The sequence below is a fragment of the Molothrus ater genome, chromosome 3, assembly GCF_012460135.2.
Source record: "Molothrus ater isolate BHLD 08-10-18 breed brown headed cowbird chromosome 3, BPBGC_Mater_1.1, whole genome shotgun sequence".
Classification (NCBI taxonomy): Eukaryota; Metazoa; Chordata; class Aves; order Passeriformes; family Icteridae; genus Molothrus; species Molothrus ater.
The window spans coordinates 5,136,313-5,151,994 of record NC_050480.2 but is presented as its reverse complement, the minus strand read 5'-3'; the positions used below and the strand labels follow the sequence as shown (position 1 = coordinate 5,151,994).

At 50.2% G+C, this 15,682-nt stretch overlaps 1 long non-coding RNA gene across 1 annotated transcript in view; it reads left to right on the top strand.

The window, feature by feature from the left end:
* Window positions 1-15,682, top strand: part of LOC118685299 (uncharacterized) — a 58,954-nt gene that overhangs the window by 36,955 nt on the left and 6,317 nt on the right. The window contains exon 4 of the long non-coding RNA XR_004979956.2: window positions 6,990-7,078. This is a non-coding gene — a long non-coding RNA (uncharacterized LOC118685299). The remainder of the gene's footprint in view (window positions 1-6,989; window positions 7,079-15,682) is intronic.

Sequence of the window (15,682 nt, the reverse complement as noted above, 5' to 3'; positions counted from 1 at the left end):
GCTTGAATTGAACAAGGATGAATACTGTCACTCTTCTTTCATTCGCTCCATTTATTTAATGAAATGCTAGAGGTCAACCCTTTGTCCTTAAATTAGTTACTATAAAAATCTTTTTGTACTTTTCTGCTTGTTATGATGTCTTCTAAGCAGAAGAAAAGGTTGCCATTAATTATGTCTTTGTTGAATATGGATATCTATTCAGAGTTAGTTAAACAGTTTCAAACAAAATTAGCATCGAGCAACTCGAAGGCCAGCTTTAGGTTGGTTATCAAGAATTTTTTGCTAAGAGAATGCTCTCCTGCAAGTGTGCATTATCTAATATATTCAGCTTTCAGTTGCTAATTTTTTTTCCAGATGAAGATGGGCTTAATTGAGGTTGTGCTTTTAAGTTTGTAGAGCTCTTCAGCATCTCATACAAAAGCATCTAGAGGCTTTTCATTTGTCTTGAGTATGTTTTAGATGTACAAATATTATTTACTTTAAACTCCAAATCAAAAGGCACGCTGTAACTATTTTAAATAAAACATTATTCTCTGCTGAAATATATATAAATTCAAAGGGAGGCTTTTTTTCATTATCACTTAATTTATGTGAAAGAGCCACTATTAGCAAATTTTAGGATAATACTGTGGGAGCGGTTTAGTGGCTGGTCTCGAGCAGGCATTTAGTTGTGTAATTTCCTCAACAGAGACAGAGGCTGTGACTTGGGGGTGAGACACAGCCCCAGTTCAGGCAGTGCTTGGAGCTGAGAGCCTCTGGAGCAGGGTTTGGGGATTACGCCATGCTCCCTGCCCGGGGAGCCCGGGTTTTTGGGAACAGCCCCCCTGGGTGGGTGCTGTCTCTCTGCTGAGGGCTTCGGGCTGGTCTGTTCTCCACTCCCTGCCAGCCCAAGGTGGCTTTCAGGGGAAGAAAGGGCTGGCTGGCTCCTGAGGTGCCCATGCCAGGGGTGGGACACTGCTGAGGCTGCTCTCTGCCTGCGCCATGCCCCGGGCACCAGACAAAAAGCCCTTCCTTGCCCCCAGAAATGTTTCTTAGCAAGCCCTAAGAGAGCCAAGCTCCTTGGTGCATCACCCAGGCGCTGCGTGTGTGTGTGTGAGGCACCCAGGCTTTCCTGGCTGTGTGGCCTGGGCAGTGTGGAGGGGCCGGCAGCAGCTCCGGGTGATCCAGCCCTGAGCCAGACAATAACGGGAGCTGGGAACAGAAACAGGAGGAAAAGCTACAAGCGGGGGAAAAAAAAATAAAATAAAAAGGAGACAATTAGGAAAAGTAATAAGAAAATATAAATGTGGTAGTGGAGGATTAGTCCTAGTCATTGGAAATGCAAATGATCTCCGTGCTCGCTCCCAACATCTTTTTTCTAGGCTTGTGTTTCAGAAAGGATTTTTCTCTCGTTGTGTTTTTTTTTTCTCCTTTTTCCTCCTCCTCAGAGCAGCAGTGCTGCTTTCCCAGCAGCATTAAATATTCCCCAAGCTGAGACACTAACCTTGTAATGCTTTTAGGTATAATATACAGACTTTTTTTTTTTTTTCATTTTAAATGGTAGCTCATAATGACATTGTGGAGTAGGGATCCCGAGTCAGCCTTATTATCATGGTGTCTCCTTGAGCTGAACCTCTGAGAAATGTGAAGGGGAGACCTTTTGGAATGAAGAAATCCTTTAGCTGCCTATAATTATTTATTAAAATAGGCGGCCGGGATGAAGGCCGGGGAGGGGGAGGGAGGAGCAGCATCCCCGTCTCTCCCCGTCCGTCCCTCCGTGCGGGCACACGGAGATGCACACCCGGGCAGCCAGCAGGGCCGCTGCCGCGGCCGGGATGGCACTTGAGACATGTAAAACAATGGCTGTGCAGCCGGAGAGATGCAGCGTGCCCGGGTGACACGAGTCGTTCGGCACCGGAGGGACGCGGCTGCGGCGTCCGGCCCGCCCGGAGCATCCCGCGGGATGCGGGGGTCTCACGGCAGCCTTGGGAAGGATGTAGGGAAAAGAGAAATGAGGATGGGAGCAGTGCTTTCCCACTCTGTGCGCGAGTGGTGAAAGCGAAACCATTCTGCTTCGTTAGCTGGGTAAGAGAAAGCGGGGAAGGAGAAAAGGGAACAAAAAAAAAAACAACAACAAAAAAAAAAAACCAAAAAAACCCAAAACCCCAAACAAAACCCGACCAAAAACCCGACAAAACGCAAATCAAACAAACAAGAGAGGCACAAAGCAAAAGCCCTCCAAGGCACCAAGCAAACCTTGCTGGGATTTCACGGAATGCTCGCTCCGGTGGCCGCGGACGCGTCCAGCTCCGGTGCCCGGGAGCGCTGCCGCGACCCTCTCCCTGCTGCGGCGGCAGAAATTTTATAAACTTCGCCTACTTAAAAAAAAAAAAAAATCTTTGGGGTCAATTTTCCACTTGTGCCTGTAGCTCTTGAACGAGTACTTTTATGGTTCCTTCTAGCGCGCAGGATTTATCTGCAGCTCTGTGAAGGGCTTTTACATTTAATCCAGCGCTGAAGTAGTAATTTGTCGCCGGCGCTTCCTAGCAGGCTTTTCTTTTAACTTAGCCGGGATGCGGGCCCTTTGTGCGGGCTAATCTGCGCCGCACAATGCCCGGGCAGCCCGATCGGGGCCGAGCCGGGGGATGCGGTGAGTGCGGGGCGCAGGGAACGGGCTGGGGGCACCGCGACCCGGCCGGGAGCTCCGCTGGGTGTTCCACGGAGCCGCCGCCGCACGGGATTTATAGGAGCTCCTGTGCCTTTCCTGCAAACGCTCTCTTTTTCTAGTTATTTTTAATTTTTTTTTTTTTTTTTCCCAAGCCGCTTGGATAATCGGTTTTTTAAAATCAAATTTAAAGTTCCTCTTACATTGGGGATAACGTGCTCGGGGTTGTTTTTTTCCTAAAGGAGGCGATGCATCATAGCCTGTCCGTATAGATTTTTCAGGGAGAGGGAAATATCATGGTAAAGGAAGAGAATCTTTTACCAGTTCTTTTTTTTTTTTTTTAATTGAAGTATGGCAATTTTTAGAATAATTTTTGAAGCGAGAGTTTCACCCTGCTACCTTGCAAATGCCTGTCTTTTTTATTAAAAATAGTGTTGTTCTGGTACCAGCATTGTGGACGGGTATTTTATTCCAGATGCAAAAACATCTCGGGGATACGTTTGGACATAGCAGAAGCGTGTGAAATAGTGCCCGACAAATATGAAATAGTCTCTCATAAATAAAGATACCAAAGCCACAATATTAAAAATGGGAGCAGCTCTGCCTGCCTCCCTTTTATCACAACATTTCTAAACTAGACTGATACCGCAGGCGGCTTTTTGGTGACGGCTCAGGAAAGAAACGCTGCTGTATTTACATGAATTATGCCTGTGCTTTACACTCTGTCCGGGGGCCAACCGGATCCCTTTTTTCTACCTTGGGTAAATGTCAGCGCGCAGCACCTCTAAGTAAAAAAAGCACTAAAAAAGCGGCTTTTGGGAGCCGTGTGCCCCAGGTGTGGGCAGGGCCAGCCCCCCCTGTCCCTGCCCAGTGCTGGCACGGGCATCCCTGAGTTGGAGCCCGAATGATTCCAGCCACAGCCCGGGAATCTCCGTGAGCCACAGAGAGGGGAGCCCGCTGCAGGTACGGCGGCGGCACGTGGGGAGGGAGCTTTTATGGGCATGATTTAGTGAATATGAGAACATATTTTGTGCTCCATTGTTTAGACTCAAGAAGGCATAAAATCTTTAACATCTATTTATCACGTAGCTGTTTTAATGTAAACATTTGTCTATTTGGATGAAGTGTTTTCATTATTAAGCTAATTTCCACATGTTTCAGATAGACTGATGAGTTCGAAGCAGAGCACTCGCTGATGAGAAACGAAATTCGGCCGCGGCTCAGCCTGCTGTCAGATACATCTTCATTAGTTTTTGTCATTCACTGATGGCAAATGCTCTATAAATGAGATGACGATCAGGTCCGCCTTGATAACTTGCCTTATCTCATTAGTTTTCACATCAAAGTTAATCAGCAATGTGAATTGTAATTGCTGGAAGAGACAATGCAATAGATCACTCGGCCTTTTTTTTCTGCGTGGCATCTTGAAACATCAGCAGGCTGGTGTGAGTAGATAGGCTCCGAAGGAAAATGATGTGGAAAGCATAATAAGCAAGCTGCTCGGAATTAATGAGCTTACCCAATAAGAAAAGAATAACCAATCAATGTGAGCTGGGCAAATATAATTTAGGAATAATTGCTTGATTGGTTGTCTATAGTAGGCTGATTTGACCACACACAAGGATTAAGAATTAAGATGTCAAGGCAAAAAAATAATTTGGCAACTGAGGGCATGTAATTTTTTGTTCCCCTCCCTTTACGACTGGAAGCGATTGCTGTTTGATATGTTATTCCCCGGGAATGGAAACATTAGACGGGGTGGGGTTCTTCCTCTCCTTTATACGCTCCTTTTATCGCACAAGGTCTTTCAAACCTCGCCGGGGATATTGCGGCACGGGACATTAAAAACGAATGGGGGAGCGGGAGGGGGGGGAGTAAAATAAAACTGCAGAAAAACCCCCAGACGTCTTCATTTGTGAGGCTGCATGGAGAGGAGCAGGGGCTGCACTCTCAGCACCATGCCTGGTGTCGGCAGAGCCCGTGCCCCGTTCCAGACCCCGATCCGGAGCGCGATTCCCTTTCCGTACAATTCTCCCCACAGCCACTGGCCAATTAGTAAAGAACCCTTATATTCTTCTATCTAAACTACGGGGAAGGTTCAGCCAGAAGGTAAATTTGCTTTGATCTACATTACACCTAATTGAGTCACCACCAATGTCTCTATCCCAACATCAAGAAATGTGAAAATGTTAGATTATTTCACTGGGGATTAAACCTAATTTTCGCGTGTTCTGCATTAACCTATTAGGCTGACTCATCTGCATTGCTAATGCGGCTCAGGCAGCTGTCACCGCTAAAGAAAAACATGATCATGCAATCCTTGAATGAATGATTCCAGCTCTGATTAGTGTTAGTGAAGTTAGCTGAGCCCTGGTGATAAGGCAGGAAAATTCCCAGGTTGCCAATAGCTTTGAAAATTATCAGACTCCGGGCAAAAATGTAGCTGGCGGCTGGCGGGGCCTCCCTGCGAAGGTGGCATTATTTAAGGCCGTCTCTCTCTTCGGGCTGCTCGCTGGAACGTGGCTGCTGCTGCTGCTGCTGCTGCAGCAGCAGCAGCTCCTTCCAAGGGGCTGTGCCAGGGGTACGGATTAAAATGCTAATGGGGAGTGACCTGAGCGTGGACAGCCGCAGGTTTTTTCCCTGCTTGGCCGCATCCAGGCTTTAAATGCGGTTTCCAGAGGGCAGCAGTGGTGATGCCCAAGCGGGAGAAGGGCCCTGGGGGGCCGGCACCAGGCAGGGCCCCGGGCTGGGCTCTGCTCTTTGTTCCCCAGAGCCAGTCAGCTCCAGCCGTTCCTCATTCTATCTGTCAGATTTAAATAGGAAAAAAAAGGGGGGGGGGGGGAAAAGCAACAATGGCCCATCCCCTTGAGATGGGAAAAAAATTAGGAGTGAGTTATCCCCGAGCAATAGAGCCAGGAGCCAATTTAATCCGATTAGCGCCCGCTGACAATGGATGCTCCTCACCCATTGTGGACAGAAGCTTTCGCTTTATTTGTTTCTATTAGCTGAGAACCCAAGATATTGGAAAAGTGGAACTTTGCCCCAACAATTGAAGAAAAAACAAATTGAGAGAAATCATCTAAAGTGTCAATATTGATCTTTTGGCCCTGGCTGTGTGCGGAGAGGACTTGTTGAGTGCCCAAAGTTTGCTGTGTGCTCTCGGTGCTCCCTGAGCAGGGGGTGGTGGCAGCTCTTCCCCCCGGGATGGTGGGTGCTGAGGCGGAACAGAGGGGTTTCCATGGGAAAAAGACTCGGAGCTGTTCACCAAACCACAGAGCTGAGAGGAAATGTAGCAGGGCTTTAAACTGCCAGGCACCTGCTGGCGTTAACTCCCAGCTCCTCGGCACACACGCTCGCTGCAGGTGTCGGCAGAGGCTCCTTCCCGTCACATTTCATGGGGAGAAGCTGCTTTCCACACACCTGGAATGCATTCTCCTGTCTCCCAGCACCGATATCCGTGACAGCCACAGCTCCGCTCGGCGTCGCCAGCAACTCCCCCTGTCCCTTTGTGACAGTGGCGTCGCTCTGGAGGGGACAGGCCACACCTGGGCTCCATGTGCTGCTGCTGCTGGAGCCACCTCCCTGAGCCACCTGGGCATGGCCAGGGTTGGGCAGGTTGGTGTGACCAGACCTGCTGCAAGGCCTGCTTCGTTTTTGAGAAGGAGGATTCCCCTCCATGCTGCCCTGTGCATCAAACCCTGCAGACATCCGCAAGAGCCCTGGGAATGCCACACTGGAGATGTCCAAGCCTGTCAGGCATTGCTGGGCAGTGAGGGGCAGGGTGGAGGTGGACACCAAGGTCAGCACAGGGTGGTGACCTGTTCCCTCCAGATCAACACTGCTGGCATTAAAACACGGCCTTCAGAGCCCCAGGTATTCCAAGGGCAATGGGGGGAGAGGGATGCATGGCAGCAGGAGCACTCCCTTCACCAAGGGGCCTTCCTGGGGACCCCCACCATGGGCTGGCAGTGCTGGCCAGGACAGCAAACAATAAAATTCAGGGTTTTACCCCCAAGTTTTTTGCTGTCTGGAAAAGCAGGGACCCACTGAAAAGAGCAGTGTTCCCAGAAAAGGAGCTACACTGCAGGTTGGGAGAGGTGCCTGTTAACACCCCAGGCTCCTGGAGTAGCTGCAGACCAGAATTTTGCATCCTGATCCACACCCTTGCAGGTCAGGGCAGAATTTCCTTGAGCACCCATCCCTCTCCTCCCTGGTGGTGCTGCCCTGTGAGCGACAGCCTGCCTGGGAAAAAAGGGTCGAGGGAGAATTATTTCCCAGACCTGCCCCACAAAAATGTCTTCTTATCCTAAAATAGGATTATTTTTTTCTCTCCCCTCTGTTCCAGTGGACGGCTCCAGGTGTCAACTGAGCAAAGTCAGGATCAGCTGCAGTTATTCCAGAGTACGTGTCCACGTGCAGAATATTCCGGAACAGGTATTTCACTTTAAATTCATGCCCTGTCTTATTCCAGAATATTTTCCCTGCATAGAGAAGCACTTGGCTGGGGTCCCTGCTTGCTGCCGTGCTAGTGATAAGATGGATTGGCTGATCTAATAGGTCTTTTCAATCTCTGATTTTGAAAGCTAAGATTGGGAAATTAATTTCAGAAAGGTCAAAACAGAGCAAGGCTATCCTGCTGCTGTGCGATGGATCCTATTTTTTTTTTTAAATCTGCCTATTGAGGGAAAGGTTAGTTATTCAGCATCCTGCAAAAAGAAAGAAATAAATAAAGCAGGCCGGGGAACACAGGAGTGTATAGATCTGCTGACCCATTCGCAATCCTCAGTTAATGAGAGCGCCGGGGAGCGGCGGCGCTGAGAGGCGCCGGGGCCGGGGGCGCCGACCCCGCGGGCGGGGAGCGCGCTGTCCCCTCCTGTCCCCAACACGCGTGGCCCCGGCGGTGGCCCGAGCCTGGGAGGTCTGCTCCCACCCCCGGGATGGGAAAACGCTGGGCACGTCCCTGGGGTGCCCACAAAACCCAGCGCCAGGCATGGAGAGGGATAGAGATGTTGCTGGGAGCCGCTGTGGTCGTGGGGAGGTTTGGGGAGTCGCGCCGTGGGGTTTTAGTGTGGAGAAACAGAAGATTCAAAAGGAGAGGTGGGGAAAAAGAAAAAAACAAAGGCTTTGTGTAGGTATTTATTTCCCTGCTTTTTATTTGCTTGTTGTCTTCCAACACAGCCAAACAGTAAAATTGAGTTAACTTTTTTACTAAATTGCTTTAGTGCTTTTAAAGACCAAGGAATCAGGGGGAGAGCAAACCGGTTAGGAGGGGATGACTTCTTAATTAACAGCAAAATAGATTTCTCCTGTTTGTTTGCCTTTTTTTTTTTTTTTTTTGGCGTCTCCACATGGTATATTCAGCAACCTGCTGAGCTGTCCTTCCTCTGTCCACTCCTCTTCTTGTGGATGAATATGGGATGCTGGATTTTGGGAAGTGGGGAGAAATCCACCAGTTTCAGCAGCCTGGGGAGGTTGAGCTGTGCTGGGGAGGCGCTGCCTGTGGGGAGTCCTGGTGGCTGCTGCTGTGCCTGGGATTGCTGCTGATTGCAGCCCCATCTCCCAGTGGGATCTCCATGGGGGCTGCTGCAGGGAGGAATGGGGTGAGGGACAGACTGAGGCAGCTGAAGAGCTGAGCTGTGGCCAGTCCAGACCTCACAAGGCCCCTCTGCCCAGTTTAAGGACAGGCTATCCTGTGAGCACTAACCTGGGTCTCCTCAGAGCAAACCCAGAGAATCCTGCTGATTGCTCTGGAGATGGGATCCTGACTGGAGTACCTGGCCAATGCAACATTAATTAACACCCCCATCTCAGGTGTAATTCACCCCTGAACCTGTACGAGCCAATGTCGCTTCACAGTTCCCTCTTTGCAGACAAATCCTAAACGTGTGTGGATCCAGGGCTGTCCCTACCATTCCTGGAGCTCTCCACTTCCTGCTTTTCCTGTTGCCTTCTGCAGCCAGCTGTACAAAACCCAGACAGGAATGATGGGTAAAATAAATATGTCCAGCTGAGGATTCTGCTCCCAGGTTCAGTAGTAAATGGTAATTATTAATCAATATACACAAACTACTTCATTTCCTTAGCACATCAGGCCGCACTGGAGGTAAAGCATAACTTGGGAAATGGGTTGCATATCTCATTCTGAACACAAGATGCCAAGGAAAATTCTGGAGCACACAAACCATAACATCTGGGTTGTCCTTTACCAGCAGAGAGTCCCTAGCAGGTTTGACTGGACACCAGAGCACCTCTGGTGCTGGGCAGAGTTCTTGCACCTTGGGATTTCTTCCTGTAACTTTCAGAGGAATTTTCCCCAAGTCCTCGTGTTCCTCCCCTATGAAAGGCATCTTTACCTGCAAGAGAATCCATGTGTCCAATACTCACTCTCAGGGTCAAAAACATATTTGGGGCTTTATTATCCTCTTTTTTCTTTTTTTTTCTTTTTTTTTAATGTGTGCTGTGGACTTGTTCAAATTCAACCACGGCTTAACTGTATAATTTGACAGTTTTATTATCATTAATGCAGTAACTTCACACACAGAGCGTGCACTTGTAGCAAACAGACATGGAGAAACAGAGTGATTCTTGGTGAGGGCACCACAAAGGTGTGGCTCTGTTGGCATGCCCTGGGGTCCCCAAAAACTGCCCCTGCACCATCACATGCTGGCTTGTGGCTTGGGCTGCTCCATGGGGATCTCTCGCCCTGGGAGAGTCCCAGCTTTCCTGGGAGCTTTGCCCTGGCTGAGGGCCCCACGCCAGAGCTGCTCTGTGGGCTGTGGGTCCTCAGCCTCGGGCAGATCCCAGGAACACCGGGGAAATAGCCATAAACCCTATTTAAATAGGGAGCTGGTGGGAGGGAGAGGGGAACATTTATTACCATCTAATCCTGCTCAGGTTTTCTACACCATATGTCTGAGCAGCAGAACATGTGAAATGTGTACTAATTACTCTGCCTGTGTCATGTGTGTATATTTTATATGCAGTCCCTGACCTTTTTGTTAATAACTTCACATTATATTCATTGACCTGAAACAAATTGAATTCAGTGGCACTCACTCCAGAATTGAATTACATAGTCTTCTTAATTGGTCTCTTATTTAAATGTGGAAAAGTAACAGTTTACCACCTGTAATTATTCTTTTCCTTAAGAAATTCCTGTGGAGAGCGTGTGTGTGCACGCCCGTGGCACACGTGCCGGGCTCGTGTCCGGGAGGAATTCCCACAGGAGCCCCAAGCCCAGCTGGCACCGTGGGGCAGAAAACAAACCCCAAGAGTTTTTTAAGAGTCCATCTGAAGCAAAACCACTTGTAAAAGTGTGTGAAAGCCCTGGAAGGATCTCCTCTGCTGGGGGAAAGGGCAGCCCTGCGCCAGCAGCCCTACTCAGCCCCCACCAGCCAGCATTCCCTGACTTTGCCAGGTCCCATCCCGGGACACGGAGAGCACAGAGAGTGGAGGTGGGAGCTCTGGGAATGCTGACCCGCCCAGAGTGGAGGTGGGAGCTCTGGGAATGCTGACCCGCCGAGAGTGGAGGTGGGAGCTCTGGGAATCCTGACCTGCCATGGGAGAGAGCGCTCCGGGCTGGAATCTCCGCTCGGCTCTCATCCTTCCGAGGCCGAGTTAATTGCCGAAGCCGTGAGGAGGAGACTTACTCTTTACTTACTATATTTAACTTAAAAATGCAAATGTTATTAGTGTCCCGATCAGTGATAAGAGTGCCTTTGTGCCAGGCTTTAACCTCCATTAGGGGGGATTAGGAGAACGTATCCACATTGGCATTTTCCAAGTGTCACTGTGACAGCACTTGCTGCACAAATGCCTGGCTGTCACACTGAGGTTTATCACCAGGTTTTTTCCTGCGAATGCAGACTAATAAGCCCAGAAATTACAATTGCCTCCCTGCCGAATCTGTGATAGGCGGAAATAATGATATCAGTGCCCTGCTAATCTCCTGCCTCCGCGCTTGGCACCAGCCTATTGAGTCACCTGTCATACGCCGCTTTGATGAGGCGAATTCAATCTCTCAGCTATAATGACAATGGAGCCATTTTAATGTTTGGAAATGATTATGTGAAGGTTTCTCTTTGCTCTGTCTTGGCAAGCAAACCAGGTCAGCGTTCCGGCTGTGTCTCCCGCCGCCGCTAACGACTTGGAAGGAGCTGGCCTGTATTAAGTGAATATGCCAAGTTATTAGAAAGGAGATGCCGAAGGCAGCTGGAGGGGGGGGAGGCTCTTTTTATTTCCTTTTTCACAGCAAGCGTGAGCCTGAGAAGATGCTTCACACACGTGAGCATCTCCCATGCACCCCTGGTGCCCGGCGGGCCACGAGAGCCCCGTGCGCTGCGTGCCGGCAGCCACGGGCTCCTCGCCCCAAAATCCACCTGGGAATGGCTGATTTGCACAACAGGCTGCATGGAGCTGGCTTCATGGTGAACAAACCAAGCTCCCAAACCTGTTCCAAGCCCTCCATCCTGCTGGTGTGTTGGGAAGGGCGCTGCTGGAGGGCTGCACCCAGAGCCTGGTTGGGCAGCTGTGGAGAGAATCTGCGGTGCTGGATCCACCCCTGCCCGGGTGTCCATGTCAATTCACTTTGGGGTAGAGACACTGAATTTTTCCTTCTCTCAGGTGTCTCTGTGTGTGAAACTAGGTCCTTGGAACAGGAGCTGAAACACTTGGTTTGTTTATTTGAATATTAAAAAAAAAATTACTGTTTCCCCAAGCTGCCAGAGGTTCCAAGTGCTCGGAGGAAAGTGTCTGCAGCTGGATGAGGGTTTAAGTCACCTTGGAGGAGCACAGGGTCTGTCAGAGCCCACTGCTGGAATTCCATAGGTTGGGCACCACCTGGGGACTCTTGGTGCTGCCCAGTCTTCCAGCTGGATGGCCTCTCCCTGGCATCTCTCCCAGGATCCCATGGGTGTGGGTGACACGGCCATGGCCCAGTCCTGCAGAGAGGCTGGCACATCCCAGCGGGAAGCGCCGCTTCCCACACATTTCCATCACCACAGCCCTGCAGGAGCCTCTGGCACTGAGGTGTTTGCCACCTTCCCTTGGCCTTCCCTGCCAGGGGATGGGTTTTAACCAATATAACATTAATTTTCCAGGATCTTGACCAAGTCTTTGCTAGGGCAGGAGTAAAGCAGCAGAATTTCAGATGTCTAGCTTTTATTAAGGTGAGTGTTCAAGACTGGCCCTGGATGGTTGTCCTGGGCCACTCTTCAGTGGGTGAAAGGCAATTGTTGGGCTGGAGAGAGGACAGAGCAGAACCCAATTGACCCACACCGTGCAGGGAGCAGCGCTGAGCCCCTTTCACCGAGGGTCCTTGCTAAGAAATCTTTTTTATTAGAGCTGAGTGCTGTAATTATTTCAAGGAAGTGATTATCTGCCTAACAACGACTGTGTGACCACCACAGAAAGAACCAAAGCAGCGGATTTGGGATTGGGCTGAGCAAAGCAGTGGTGACACAGGCACACGGGGCTGTCCCCACTGACACGGGCACACGGGGCTGTCCCCTCCTGTGTGTTTGGAGGGATGCTCCTGCTGGGAGCTTGGCCTTTCTGGTGGGAACGGGATGGGTGATGGCATGGATGCTGGGATGTCCTTTGGTTTTGGAAGAGCCCAGCTTGGGGCTGGGTGTCACCCTGGTGCCCTGCCAGGCTGGTGCCTGCGTGGTGGGGAGCTGGGCACCCCCACATCCATCTCCCCTAATTAAGGCAGCCAATCTAATTAGGGCGGTGCCCCGCGCAGCCACCCCATGGGGGCGCATCAAAGCCAGCGTGGGGCTGGCGCACGGGCAGCGCAATTACCCAAGTTAAGAAAACATCCCTGTAATTAGCCAGGCAACTCCGAGCACAAGGAATGGAAATTAGTCACAGCGCAATAAATTAGTCGGTGCATATATTACGTGCCGGGAGCACCCCGGGGGCCTCCTGTTTTCAAAGCTTTGGTTTGCAGCCCCATGCCTCTCAATAAAGCATTCATCCCTAGGTGATTATGTGCCAGCAAAAGGAGTTTTTAACTGAATTACAAATTTTCTTTTCTAATTCTTTTGTAGGCAGAATTGGGATCCCTCACTTTTTTCTCTCTCTATTTTTTTTTCTTTTTTTTTTTTTTTTTTCTGAAGGTCCGGGGAGCAAAGCCACTTCCCTCCCCCTTCAGCTAATAATTAATTTTCAGCTTTTCAGGGTGCTTCAAGACCCTGCATTGTTTGCTTTAATTGGGAGCGGTAGTTAAGGAACTATTTCAGAATCCCTCCCCAATTCTGAACTATTTTAGCTGTCGTTTCTTTCCTGGGGGAAGAAAAGGGGAGGGCGAAGCAGGAAATTGGACTGTAGCAGCACATAACATTTGCATCAAAATAATACAGCCGGCAACAGAAAATCACAATCACATCACTCAGAAGGAAGGAACAGAATACAAATTAAAGGAATAATGTAAATTTTTTGCCATTAAGCTTCAATGACCATTTGAAATGGTGCAAGGCACAAAGGTTTTGATGAGCATCATCCAGTTTGATTATTCATACTTGTGCTTCTGCTTGAATTAAAGTAGGAGTGCTAGAGCCTGTTAGAGCAAAATATTTGAATTGGTAGTGAACTCTCACCTTTACTTGCATCCATTTACTTTTCAAATGAATACCAGATAAGTTAGTGCATTTTATAATCGGCCTGTTTTCCAGTGAGTGCTGTCATTACATACCAATTTCTTTTAGAAGTGCTTCCTAAGAAACATTAAATACTTACGAATAAGGATGTGTCCATCACTGGCAGCAGCCCTCTGCGAGCAGGGCGACGCAGGCAGGTTGTGTGTCCTCCCTGCAGGGCTGTGTGTGCGGCTTCTCTGGCCCATGTGGGGCTGCCAGCAGTGTCTGACCTGGACAGGGAGCTCCCTGTGGGCGACAGGAGGTGTTGGCACTGTGTGGGCACTGCGGAGCCATGCGCAGGAACATCCCTGCCAGGCTTTCCAGCAGCAGCCATGGGAGGAAAGAGCATTGCAGGAGCTCTCCCTCCAGCCTGCAGCGTTCTCCCCTGAGCTATCAGTGTTTTATCCCAGTTCCAGCACTCGCACACACAGATGGCTTGTGGAGAGGAAAAACAAGAGGAAGGACCAGGACTGGTGTGAGTTTTCAGGTGCTGCCCTGTGAATAATTATGGATGCAAGGGAAAAGCGAGGAGCATTATGGTAGGGAGGCAGGAATCAGCTGGAGAAGCTTCCCTGGGGCCTGGTCTGACCAACGTGAGGGACTGGCACGTTTGCTGGGTGCCTTGAGAGCAAAACTGGCCAGATGATTGTCTGAGGGGTTACCGTGGGATTAATGGCCTCAAAAGTTACAGCAGCAGAAATTTAGATTGGATATTGGGAAAAATTTCTTGTCCAGAAGGGCTGTTGGGCATTGGAACAGGCGGCCCAGGGCAGTCACCATTCCTGGAGGGATTTAACAGATGCATGGATGGGACACGTGGGGACGTGGGTTAGTGGTGGCCTTGGCAGTGCTGGGGGAAAGGTTGGACTTGATCTTAGAGGGCTTTTCCAAACTAAATGATGCTGTGGGCTTCTGAAAAAGCCAAAAGGCAGACTCAAAATCAATGCAGAGAATCACAGAAAGATCTGGCTTGGAAGGACCTTAACACTCATCTCATTTCACAGGCAGGGACACCTTCCAGAATCCCAGGCTGCTCCAAGCCCCATCCAGGGGCAGACACAGATTCTGCGGGCAAAGCTGGTTTGCTAAGTAATAATTAGGTTCTTCCTAATGAGCAACGGGCTGGTGATGCTGCTCAGAGCCATCCTGCAGCCCCATGAGCTTGGAGGTGTCAGCAGAGCTCCTGTGGGCTGGCAAACACCCACTGCGGGATGCCTCGCCCTGCCCCGCTCCAGGGCTCGATAAAATGCCTTTTATTAAGATGAGGGAGGGGGAAATCAATGCGACTACACATCAAACCCGAACAAACCTCCGGTTTAGCAATTCCCGAGCAATCCCTCAGGAGCCAATGAAGGCCGGGTTATTTAAATGAGAAAGGCCGGGATGAATGCCTGCCTTTGTCCGGGCGCTTCCCCAAGGTGATGTGGGTTAAACCCGTGCTCTCAGGGTTAATTATCAGCTGCTTTTCTTTTAAAAAATGTTTTTTTCCTTATTGACACAGGGGGGTTGATTTATGTAATATCCATCATAATTCCCAGATTTCTGTAGATTACAAGGTTATCCCCACGCACTGCTCTGCTGGTGGAGGGGCTCAGCGCTGGCCTCCCGCCTCACTCCGGCCACCACCCGCTCCCTGGCCCTCCTTAGTTAGGGATGTTTAATACGAGGGGCTCTGGGGTGCAATTAAAACCAAATAAAACAAAAAGGCGGCATGGAAAAGCGCAGCCTTGCTCTTTCCTTCCGTCTTCTCCCCCTCCCTGGTGTCTGTGATGCCTCTCCAGCCCACCAGGGATGGGTTTTGGGGACCACCAGCCCCAGCGCAGCAGAAGCCCAATCCCGTTCTCTCCAAATGAGGTGGATGGCCCTGGAGGTGATGTGGGGCCTCTCCTGTCCTCCTCAAGAGTTCCATAAACCAGCCGAAGAAGAGGCTGGATTGGCATCCAGCTCTCCAAAGCAGGCCTCCCAATCCTGAATCCCTCAGTCCTGGGGAAAAGGAGCAGTGGCTGACCCCTCCAGTCCTGAGGTTTGAGATGCCCCTGTGGTGTTGAGGAGATTTCCCTGTGCCCAGGCTGGGCTGGCAGGCAGGAGGAGGCACACCCAGCTCCCGACACACGCAGCACCTCAGAGACGGGGAAGGAGCATTCCTTGGGCCTGGCTGCTCCACATTACTCATCTCTCCATACTTATTTTTCTTCCTCCCATCCCTGGGTTTTTTGCTGCTTGCCCCCTGCCCAGTGCCTTTGCAGGCCCTTTTCCACGTCCTTGTTTTCCGGCTGCTGGCCTGCGTGTGGGCAGCCACGGATTTCTGACAGCACCGAGCGCATCCCTGCCGCAAACCACGGCTTTCAGGGATCATTCCACTCGACTGGCTGAGAAGAAAACTGCTCTGATAGAAACTATG